This window comes from Rhinopithecus bieti, unplaced genomic scaffold (assembly GCF_001698545.2).
Source record: "Rhinopithecus bieti isolate Rb0 unplaced genomic scaffold, ASM169854v2 scaffold_2735, whole genome shotgun sequence".
NCBI lineage: Eukaryota > Metazoa > Chordata > Mammalia > Primates > Cercopithecidae > Rhinopithecus > Rhinopithecus bieti.
In genome coordinates, this window is record NW_016804150.1 from 270,975 (window position 1) to 281,257 (window position 10,283).

Below are 10,283 nucleotides of genomic sequence, written 5' to 3' on the forward strand. Positions count from 1 at the left end.
GCTCGCTGCAAGCTCCGCCTCCCGGGTTCCCGCCACTCTCCTGCCTCAGCCTCCCAAGTAGCTGGGACTACAGGTGCCCGCCACCTCGCCCGGCTAGTTTTTTGTATTTTTAGTAGAGACGGGGTTTCACTGTGTTCGCCAGGATGGTCTCGATCTCCTGACCTTGTGATCCGCCCGTCTCGGCCTCCCAAAGTGCTGGGATTACAGGCTTGAGCCACCGCGCCCGGCCTCAACAAATGTTTGTTGAGTACCTTCTATGCTTCAAGTCCATTTTATCACTAGCCAGTTACTAAAATGAATGAAACTCAGCTTCTTCTCATGTTTTTAAGCACTTATCTGTACATAATTTTTTTTACCTGCCATCTGATCTTGTTACCTGAAAATAACATTCATAGATCAATAAGAATTCGAGATCTTCCAACCTCCTTATCATACAAAAAGGAAAACAAAGTTTCAGAGACGTTTCTGACTTGGTCAAGATCACAAAACTAGTACTTAATTGAAATAGATATTATATCAGTGTTTTATTACATCATATCCTTGATTCTTTCCACTTTGCATTATATTGCCTTCAACCACCATTCCCCTGAGCAGATCCACATCTGTTCTGTACGTTCTAAAAAGCTGAGCAAGCTGCATATAGCTTCTTGTTTCAAAGCTCCAATCTCTTGAATCCCACACAAAGTTCAAGTCCCCTTTCAGAGAAAGCCATTGGTTCTCATTCAGATCATTTGCAGAGCGCAACTAAAGGAGATTCTGAGTCTCAGTGAAAACTCAGTTTATCACCTCCACTATGTAGGACGTTTCTTCCTTCCATAACCAGCAGAGGAATGACCTACCACAGTTTAGCTTATAAAAATAATCCATATATTTTGTAATAATAAGAAAATGATAATTTTCATCAAAAAACATAAGAAAATATCTCGCTTAAAAGTGTTCTAGATTGAGGAAGCATACTCTGAGTTGTCTCTTGCTAGTTTTATTTGAAGTAAAAATAAAATTTTCTAAGTGTTCAGGGAGAAAATAGTGATAGTTTCTCATGGCCTGGAATAATCAGAAAACATATAGGTAGACTGTCACAGGTGAAGATTTATTGAAGGAAAAGTGTCCTAGACAGGAAACATCAAGAAAAGAAAGAGGGGCTTTAAAAACGTGAGGACCTAAAGCAAACTTTACCTACTATGTTGATTGAAGGGCTATTTCATTAATAGTGTGATAGCAATTCTAGCTCTATGCTTCTCTACTTTCAAAACTAATTTGCAGCTGCAAAAAGATCAGTTTTTTTCAACTTTCAGCTATGATCTTGCCTATCTATCCCTTTGCATCACAATTTCAAATCTTAACTAAAAATCTATTAACCAAAATGTTTATTGAGGTCCACTCTAGACTAGTCCATTTTTCTGATGCATTCTTTCAACAAATATTTGTTGAATACCTTCTGTGCTTCAAGTCTATTGTATCACTAGCCAGTTATTAAAATGAATGAAGCTCAGCTTCTTCTCTTAGGTTTTTAAGTATTTGTCTGTACATATTTTTTTACCTGCCATATGATCTTTTTAACTGAAAATAACATTCTGACCAGTAAGAAATTGAGATCTTCCAACCTTGAGTACAACACTGCTCTAGGCACAACAGAAAGCTTCAAAGAAATCTCTCTGATCTCTAGAAAGTTAACATCTAGTAAAGGAAACCCTGAGTAAGGCATAATACAGGGCAATAGAGTGGTTAAGAGTATTACGTTTTAGATGTTGTGGTACAGCTTGTAAATGCAATGGGTTTCACAAGTCAATTACATGAATGGAACAAGTTTAAAGGTTCTATAGAAGTAGAACTTAAATTGTGTCTTGAAGAGTATCATAGAGATCACTGAGGATGCGGGGACAATGGCATAATCCTCCTTAAGAAAATGACGCAAGCCTGGAATGTTTTGGGACAATCTAAAGAATCAAGGAGAATATTTGTATATATTTTGGTTCATGTGTAACATTTGTTCCTTTTTATAGAGCACAAGCATTATGGCTATATAATTTATATCTTTTTAATCTTAGGGGCAGGGTGTTGAGTTAATGATACTTGCTAACACACAGCACATATTTCAACTATTCATGCCAAGGTATCTCTTTTATTTTCCTTTTATTAATTTGTCATTCATCCCCCATTTTCACTCAATTTACCAGCCTCCTCAATATAGGTACAATTCTATTATGTACATATGTCTTTGGATATGTGTGATTCTTTGAAACACATATGGTGCTGTTTTATATATGCATCTGTTTTTAATTTACATAAATGGCATTATTCTATGGCTTTCATTCTGTTTGTCATTTAAAAATTTTAATTTTAATTATTTTATTTAATTTTTAAATTTAATGTTTTTTATCATTCATTCAGAGAGTCACCCATGCCACTGTATGAAATACAAGTTTGTTGCTTCTGGATATCAGATAATAATATTTTACTGTATGCATACACCACCACATTTTACTTACTCATTTCTGTAGTAAGTAAATCACTGAGCTGATTCTAACCTGCTGCTACAATGAACATCTTTGTGCTTGTCCCCTTATGAACCTGGGCTCAAGTTTCTCTGGGATGCATCCCTGGAATAGATTACTGAATCATATTCACTTCCACTAAGTACACCTAGATTTCTCTCTACAATAATTATACCAGTGTACACTCCCATCAGCAATGTACAGGGCCCATATTTCTATGGCTCAGTAATAGCTGTCTTAGCTCTAATTGTTGAATCAAGAGTTGGCCTTTTCTTCATATACTTGCAAATTCAGATTTGACTTTCAATGAATTGCCTGGTTTTATTCATTTATGTATTGAAATTATCATCTTTTTCTTATGGATATGTAAATTCCTTGTGTATACTAGATGTTGACCCCTGCTAATTTCTATTATTTAAAAAATCTTTTTCCAGTTTGCCAAATACTTGATAATTTTGTCTATGATACCTTTCCCTGAACAGAAGCCCATAACATTAATTCTATAAAATATGTCAATATATTTCTTTATGAATTGTGCATTGTTTTATTAAAGTTTTCTTCACTTCTAGATTATTGAGGATATTTGCTCACATGTTTTTGTATTAATGTTATCCTTTTAATCTTTCTTAATTAGCTTTTCAACCCATCAGGAATCACCTTTGTGTATTATATGTGTTAGGAATCACATGAGTCCATTTTTCCAAAACTATCTCTAAACAGAAAAAGTAAATATAGACATCACAGAATTACAAATACAAGGATATTATGAGCAGCTTTGTTTCTATAAATGTAAAAGCTGAGAGGAAATGGATATCATTCTGGATAAAATTTAAAATTGTGAGAAGAAACTTGAGTAGAATAAAAATTGTTAATAAATCAAAATGGTAAAGACATCTCTTCACTTTAATGCCCCAGGTAGAGAAAGATTTACAGGTGAGTTTTACCAAACTTTAAGACAAAGATAATTTCTATTGTGTCCAGATTTTCAATAAAATTTAAAAGAGGAAAGGCTTATAATTAATTTTTTAACATTAGCATAATTTTTTACTACAAGCAATATATGAAAAATTATAGGATTGTCTCTTCTAACATTATATAACCTAGCGATTAGGAGATTAAGCCAAAAGTCGATAAGAGGAAGATGTGTACGCAAGCCGTAAGTTACAATTTGAACCATATATATTATTAAATAAAGGTCTATAGCAAGAATGAAAGTATAGTTTAATATCAAAAAATATCTAAAATTTTAGCTTTTTTCTACTACTGACAAGCAATGAATTCTGCGTTTGAAATATTTATGATACATTCCAGTGACAAGTTTTGTTATTCTTTGTATTGCTGAATCTACCAAAGATAGGTATATGTGATTAATAATGGTGGAAAAAAGAGGGTTGGTATTGACAAGGAAATGTGATTGGTGATTAGATAATTTGTAGTAATGCTATTTTATTAATTGTACTCCCTCTAAAAAAACAACCAGTTTGGGTGGGGAATGGATAGACAAAAGATAAAAATATATTTCTAGTTTTAAAGATGAAATTCCCTCTTGGATGATTCTACATATTTGGGCATTCGTATCTTAATTTGAAGCACATTTACCTTATGATTAGCTTTGTGGTGTGTCTGACACTGCAGCAGAAGATTGGCATTAGGCCTGGAGAAAGGGATACAGATAGAATGATGTGGGGGAAGGGTTCTGATTTACATGACTGGGACACAGCATGAGTCCATTGGAGGCCTGAATGTTAGTGAACCCAGAATAGAGATGGGAGGACCTGCAGAGGCCACTAGTTGATCTGTTGTTCTCAGAGTAGTATTACTGATATAAAGCTGAGCATATGGCTGTGGAATAAAAACTATAGTTCCCAGCCTTTCTTGCAGCTAAGTAGTCCAGGTGACAAAGAATTCATAACTTCCATGTGCATAATTTTTAAGCGTCTTTAAAAAAAAGAGAAGATGAGCCATTCTCCTTCTTTTTGTTCTCCTCTGTTGTCTGGCATTTGGGCATGACACCTGAGGCTGGAATAGCCATCTTGGACCATAAGGTGACTTTGGGAGTAGAGTCCATTCATAGAAGAGGTAAAAGACTGAAGAAGCATGGATCTCTTGCATCTGGACCATCAATCTCTAAATTTATACAAGAAATAGAAATAATTTTATCTTAAGCAATTTTTTTGAGGGAAAAGAAAAGGCAAGGGGGATTGTTCTACATTTATAGCCAAACTTAACCCTCATAAAACAGAGATTTAGAGGTAAGAAGACAACAAAAACTGTTTTCCCTAGTTTCTTTTATGTTGCTGGGTAACTCTAAAAATTTGCAAAGGTATCAATACCCAGAGCTCTTTTGAGAAGTTATGCACTTCAGCTTTGTCCAATTTTGCCTGTTTTCTCCAGGACAGCCAAGTGTTTTCAAATGCAACTTTCCTTTTGGAGGAAAATAAACAACAAAAAAAGAGAAAACTATCAAAAGTCCTTTCCTCCTTGCTTCATTATTAATCATAGCAGCTTCCTAGGGCCTTGAAAACTTGCTTTAAAATGCTATAAAATATTACAAATATTATATAATGATGATGATGTCAGGGTATTTATACTAAAGACAAAGAAAAATTATCCTGTTATCAATCACCTAAATAAATATTTTGACACTTATTCATGATTTTAAAATCCTTATGGTTCTTCTTAAAGAACCATATTCATAAAACCACCAGATTCTTTGGTTTCTGCAGCTGCCTTTTAATGGAAAGAGTGATATGATAATTCACCCTATAAACATATGGTAATTTATAATATAATTGGTTACTCGATTTTACTTTAAGAAAAGCTCAAGTTTTACGGTAGATACACATGTAATTAAAGTTATGCGTTATTAGCTATTTATACAAATGCCATGTTTGCAAACATGACATTCTAGAAAAGTTGCTTGCTTGCATTTTTGTATTGAAAATATACCATTTTATTAATTTATGTATTGATTTCTTACTTAGATTGTATATCAAAAGTATGCACCTGGTACATTGTCTATCTAATTTTATCACATGAATCTAACAACTGTCTGCTTGATGTTTCTAAGAGGCAGAGCTTTTTAAGCCTATGTACATTTATGTTTCTTAGCAGCTAATAGATAATCAACAAAACAGAAATAAGAATCTCCTCTGACTCTGTTTTCAAAGCATAATAAAGTTTATGCTTTCATAAGAAAATAAATTCTAGGTACAAAATATTATCTAAAAACATTAGTGTTCCTTAAGTTATATGCAAATTGTTTCTATGAATTTATTTTATAAAATGAATTTAAATATAATTTACAGGAACACTAATTTTCAAACAATTTGAATGTTATAAAAGACGATAGTGGTTAGCAGTCAGTTTTTCTTTGAAACTTCTTTGAAATTTCTTTAAAAGTGAGAGAGCTCTTAAACCTTTGCAGTGCCTTTGTTGTTATTATGAATATTAATGGCCATTCAGAAGTGAAGGTTGTTGTTGCCTTTCCAAACTCTCCTGTTCTGGAAGGGATGTTCACCCCTACTATTGAGAATGTTGGCTAATGATCTATAACTATTTCTTCTCCATAGAATTGCCCTTCTCATAAAGGGTACTGCCATATCTGAGAGGTTAAGACCCTCCTCTCTGAGGGGAAACTCACAACCAATGACTAACAGGCAGGCTCCATTGATTCAGGCTAGCCTGAAGTTGGTCTTCACGTAAGACTACATTCTTGCTTACCTTTCTTCTGCCCTCAGGCCGTAACTTGCTTTCCTCACTCAAAGGGAGCTATTTTTCAATAAATAACTTCCACAAGAATCCCCTCAGCTTCTAAGGAAACTGACCTAAGACTCCTTTACAAATGGATAATAGCACCAATTTAATGGCCTACTGCTAGTATTAAATGTTGTTCAATCCCATGCCCAGCTATACTTTTGGTCTGAGATGAAAAAATTTGCCCTGACTTTCACTGCTCTCCTGAATTACATTCTTGAAACCAAGAATGTAAAATACTGATGGTGATATGTAAACAGACTGCATTTTACCCCTGGAGATTTCAAAGAGCTGATAGTAAATAAACAGATTATCAACTATCTATTCAGTACCTTTGACAGTAATTCTCTGCATTTTCATAAAACATTATTGTTTTAAGAGCTTAGTTTTAATACTTCAGTCATGATATTCAATAAATATTTGCTAAATGACTGGATAAATATGAGCGAATGGGTATGGTCTTCAAAACAGTTAATTTAGGAAAGCAGAGAGGTTTTATTTAGCTCCTAATGGTTATGGTTAATATGTTATTATGCACACCATTTCCCATATAGACTCATGTGATAACCTACTTGTGAAGTAGGTGTTATTCTTTCCATTTTTATGTTGCAGAAACTAAGATTTACAAATAAATATTATGTAAGGTTAACGATGACATCAGAGGATTTATACTAAAGACGAAGAAGAAAAACTCTCCTATTATCACTTAAATGATTATCTTGGCACTTCTTCATGGTTTTACAAACCTTATGGCTCTTAAAACAATCAGATCAATCAGATCCTGTGGTTTCTGCAGCTGCCTTTTAATAGAAAAAGCCGTATGACAATTCACCCTATAAATATATGCTAATTATAATTATAATTGATTACTTGGTTTTACCTTAAGAACAAGTGACTTTTTCAAAGCTACAGTTGGTGAGTGGCAGGGTTGGATAATGAAAATAAATATTCTGACTTGAGATCCCATTTGTCATAGCATAACTGCTTTTTCTAGTTGACACTGAGTGTGTGGAGAATGACAAAAGGGAAGACCCTGGATTTAAGCTCTCTTGAGTTTCAAATCATAGCTGATAAATTATCCTTAAACTGAAGTAAAAGCAAGCCGTTTGAGTTATATTTCGTTTCCCTCAATGACAGAATCAATGCATGATGGATAATTTTATCTGTTGACATGGCATGGTCATGTAACCAGAGATTTGGTCAAACATTATTCAGGATGTTTCTGCGGAGGTGTTTTAGGATAAGATAGACATTTAAATTGGTAGACTTTGAATAAAGCGGATTACCCTCCATAATATAAATGGGCTTCATCCAATCAGTTGAAGGCCTTAATAAAATAAAGACTGACCTCCGTCTGGGCAGAGAGAAGTTCTATCAGCAGATTGCCTTTAGGCTCAAACTGCAATGCTTCCCTGGTTCTCTAGCCTGATGTGTTACCCTGCAGATTTTGGACTTGACAAGCCTCCACAGTCATATGAGCCAACCAATTCCTTAAAATAAATTTCTCATTCTTTCTTTCTATATATACCTGTCCTGTTGACTCCATCTCTCTGAAGAGTTCTGAATGCTTACCCTGTGCTTGCAATGCTTACCAAGGTAGGTAGGCAACCAATTCCTGGAAACCACAAAGTACAAACAAGAATATTCTCTGAAAGAATGTGCAACCTTAATATGACCTGTGTCCTTATTCAAATACCCTACTGGCTGTTTCTAGATGGATAGGATGTCTCCTTTGTTCCCATCCTATTTTCAGAAGTAGCTACTTTATCTCTTAGTATAATAAAAATTTGGACCCTGCAGATAGAGACAAACTCATTGCCTAGTTTCCAAAAACAATAAATACTTAAAAAATTTTAACAATCTTCTCCTACAACAACTTTACCCTGGAAAGACTCAGAAAGGTTTATTAAAAGACTATTCAACAATGATTGGTTGGTTGGCTAAACTAAGGACTGGAACTCAAATCTTCTACCTTCTGACCCTTTGCCCTTCAAGCTGTATTTTGTGCCTTTTATATACAAATTATTACAAAGTTCAGTTCAGGAATTGTAAGAATAAAATCTTTTCCTCCCAGGGAACTTAAGATGTAGTTAATTGAGCAAGAATGTATGAAGAATATGGTAATAATACATAATAAATAAATAGCATATTGAATATAATTAAGGGCCAAATGAAGACTACAGAAAATGAGTACTAAATATACTAATTAAAGAGGTTATTATGGGCTGCTTTACCAGGGACGGATTAATGAGTAAAACCAGGCACTGAAGATGGAAGTCCTACAGCAGTTTATAATCTAAATGAGGTAATAAGACATAAAAGTGATTTAAAAATACATGTTCATGCAACCAACACATATAATGCCAGAATGAAAATTCAGGTCAAAAGAGGCAGAAGAGTTATATGCAAAATAGTCCACATGGCTTAAAATTAGGATAGTTTCCTGTAGGAGATGGAATTTGTATTTTGTTCTTGAAGGTTATATAGGATGATGACAGGCATTTTGAGCAAAGGACTGATCATAGGCTTAACAAAGGTAAAAAAGCAGGCATAGTAATGTTACTTTCAGAAAATAATAAAAATATGTTTTAAAGAATGGAAAATTAATTCCACAAGTTTGACTGAGCACTTATGTGAGAAATCCAAATTGTTATCTTGCGATTACTTGCTTTCTGGCATTTCAGATTGTCTTGATTGAGAAGAACTAATGAGTTATAAGATCTCTTTATCAGAGATTAGGAAGTGTTCTGATTCTTCAGGAAATTTTCCCCTAAAATTTATTTATAAAAAAGCATTTTATGGTGAGACTTGGGATTGGATTGAAGACAAATTAGAAAAGCAGTATGACTTCATATTTTCCAGTTTGAATGATTAAAAGCAAGGCAATTATACTAGGAGAAATAACAAAATTGGCAAAGAAGTTTGTTTGAAACAAAAATGTATGTTTGTTAATGTGTAAGAATAAGAAACCTTACAAAATGAAAAATAAAGCCAACTATTTATGGTATTTTCAGTAATAGATGAAATAGATTTCAGTATTTGACAAAGAAAAACGTATTTGTGTTGCTTTCTTAGAAATGAATTGTTAAGGTCCTTTTTTGTAACAGATATTTCCACAAGCAAGATTATGAAGAACTAAGTGTTTTGGTGCTTTCTGACTAATTAATTAACCACTTGTATATGGGAAATTATAGAATAAAGATAATTGTTGGGAAAACCAGCCTCACACCACCCAGCATGTACCCCGAGTCCGGCGGAGACAGAGGAGTTAGAAAGAGACAGGATAAGCATTTAAAAGGTGGGTCCAGAGGACCGGAGTATTGGAGGCTTGCTCACGGCCCAGAGCTCTGAGGCTCCGCCCAATTTATTGGTTTACAATCTCTTTGTTCTCAGGGCAGATGGGAGAGGAAGGAAGGGATGAGGAAAAGGATTGATCAGTTAAGGAGAACTCATGCGTCATTTGGTAAGATGTATAGCAGTGGTGGTTTCTGTGAATTTCCTTGAGCAAAGGCGTGTGTCTAAACTACTTAAGATCTTTAACTTATCAGGACTGAAATGGGTAGGAGCAGGTTTCAGGAGGAGCCAAGATGTTTGATTACACCCCCACTGCTTCAAGGGAGTGTTATCTTCCTGAGCAATCTGTGGAATGCCGCTGAGTGGTTATGCTCTTGGGGCATAAAGACATGCAGGCAATAAGGAGACTTTTCTCCTCAGAGGCCACCCATGGCTTCCCATGGATGTCTCACACAGGGGAGACCAACTCAACTGGCACCCCAGAAACTCTCTTTCCCACATATCCCCCTTTTTTGTCTTTACTAATTTTTTTTGATTAATAACGACCATTGCTATCATAACTCATTCATGGTCTCTGGCTTCTCTCCCAAGGCACTGTCCACATCTGTAGACTAAAAACAGCATAAACAGACACAAACCAAAATAAAATTTGCAATTGTTGATCCACTTATGGTTTTAATCCACTTTAAAGGATTGGTATTAGAAAGGTCATCAGCAGCTACAGCAAGCATATCAGCT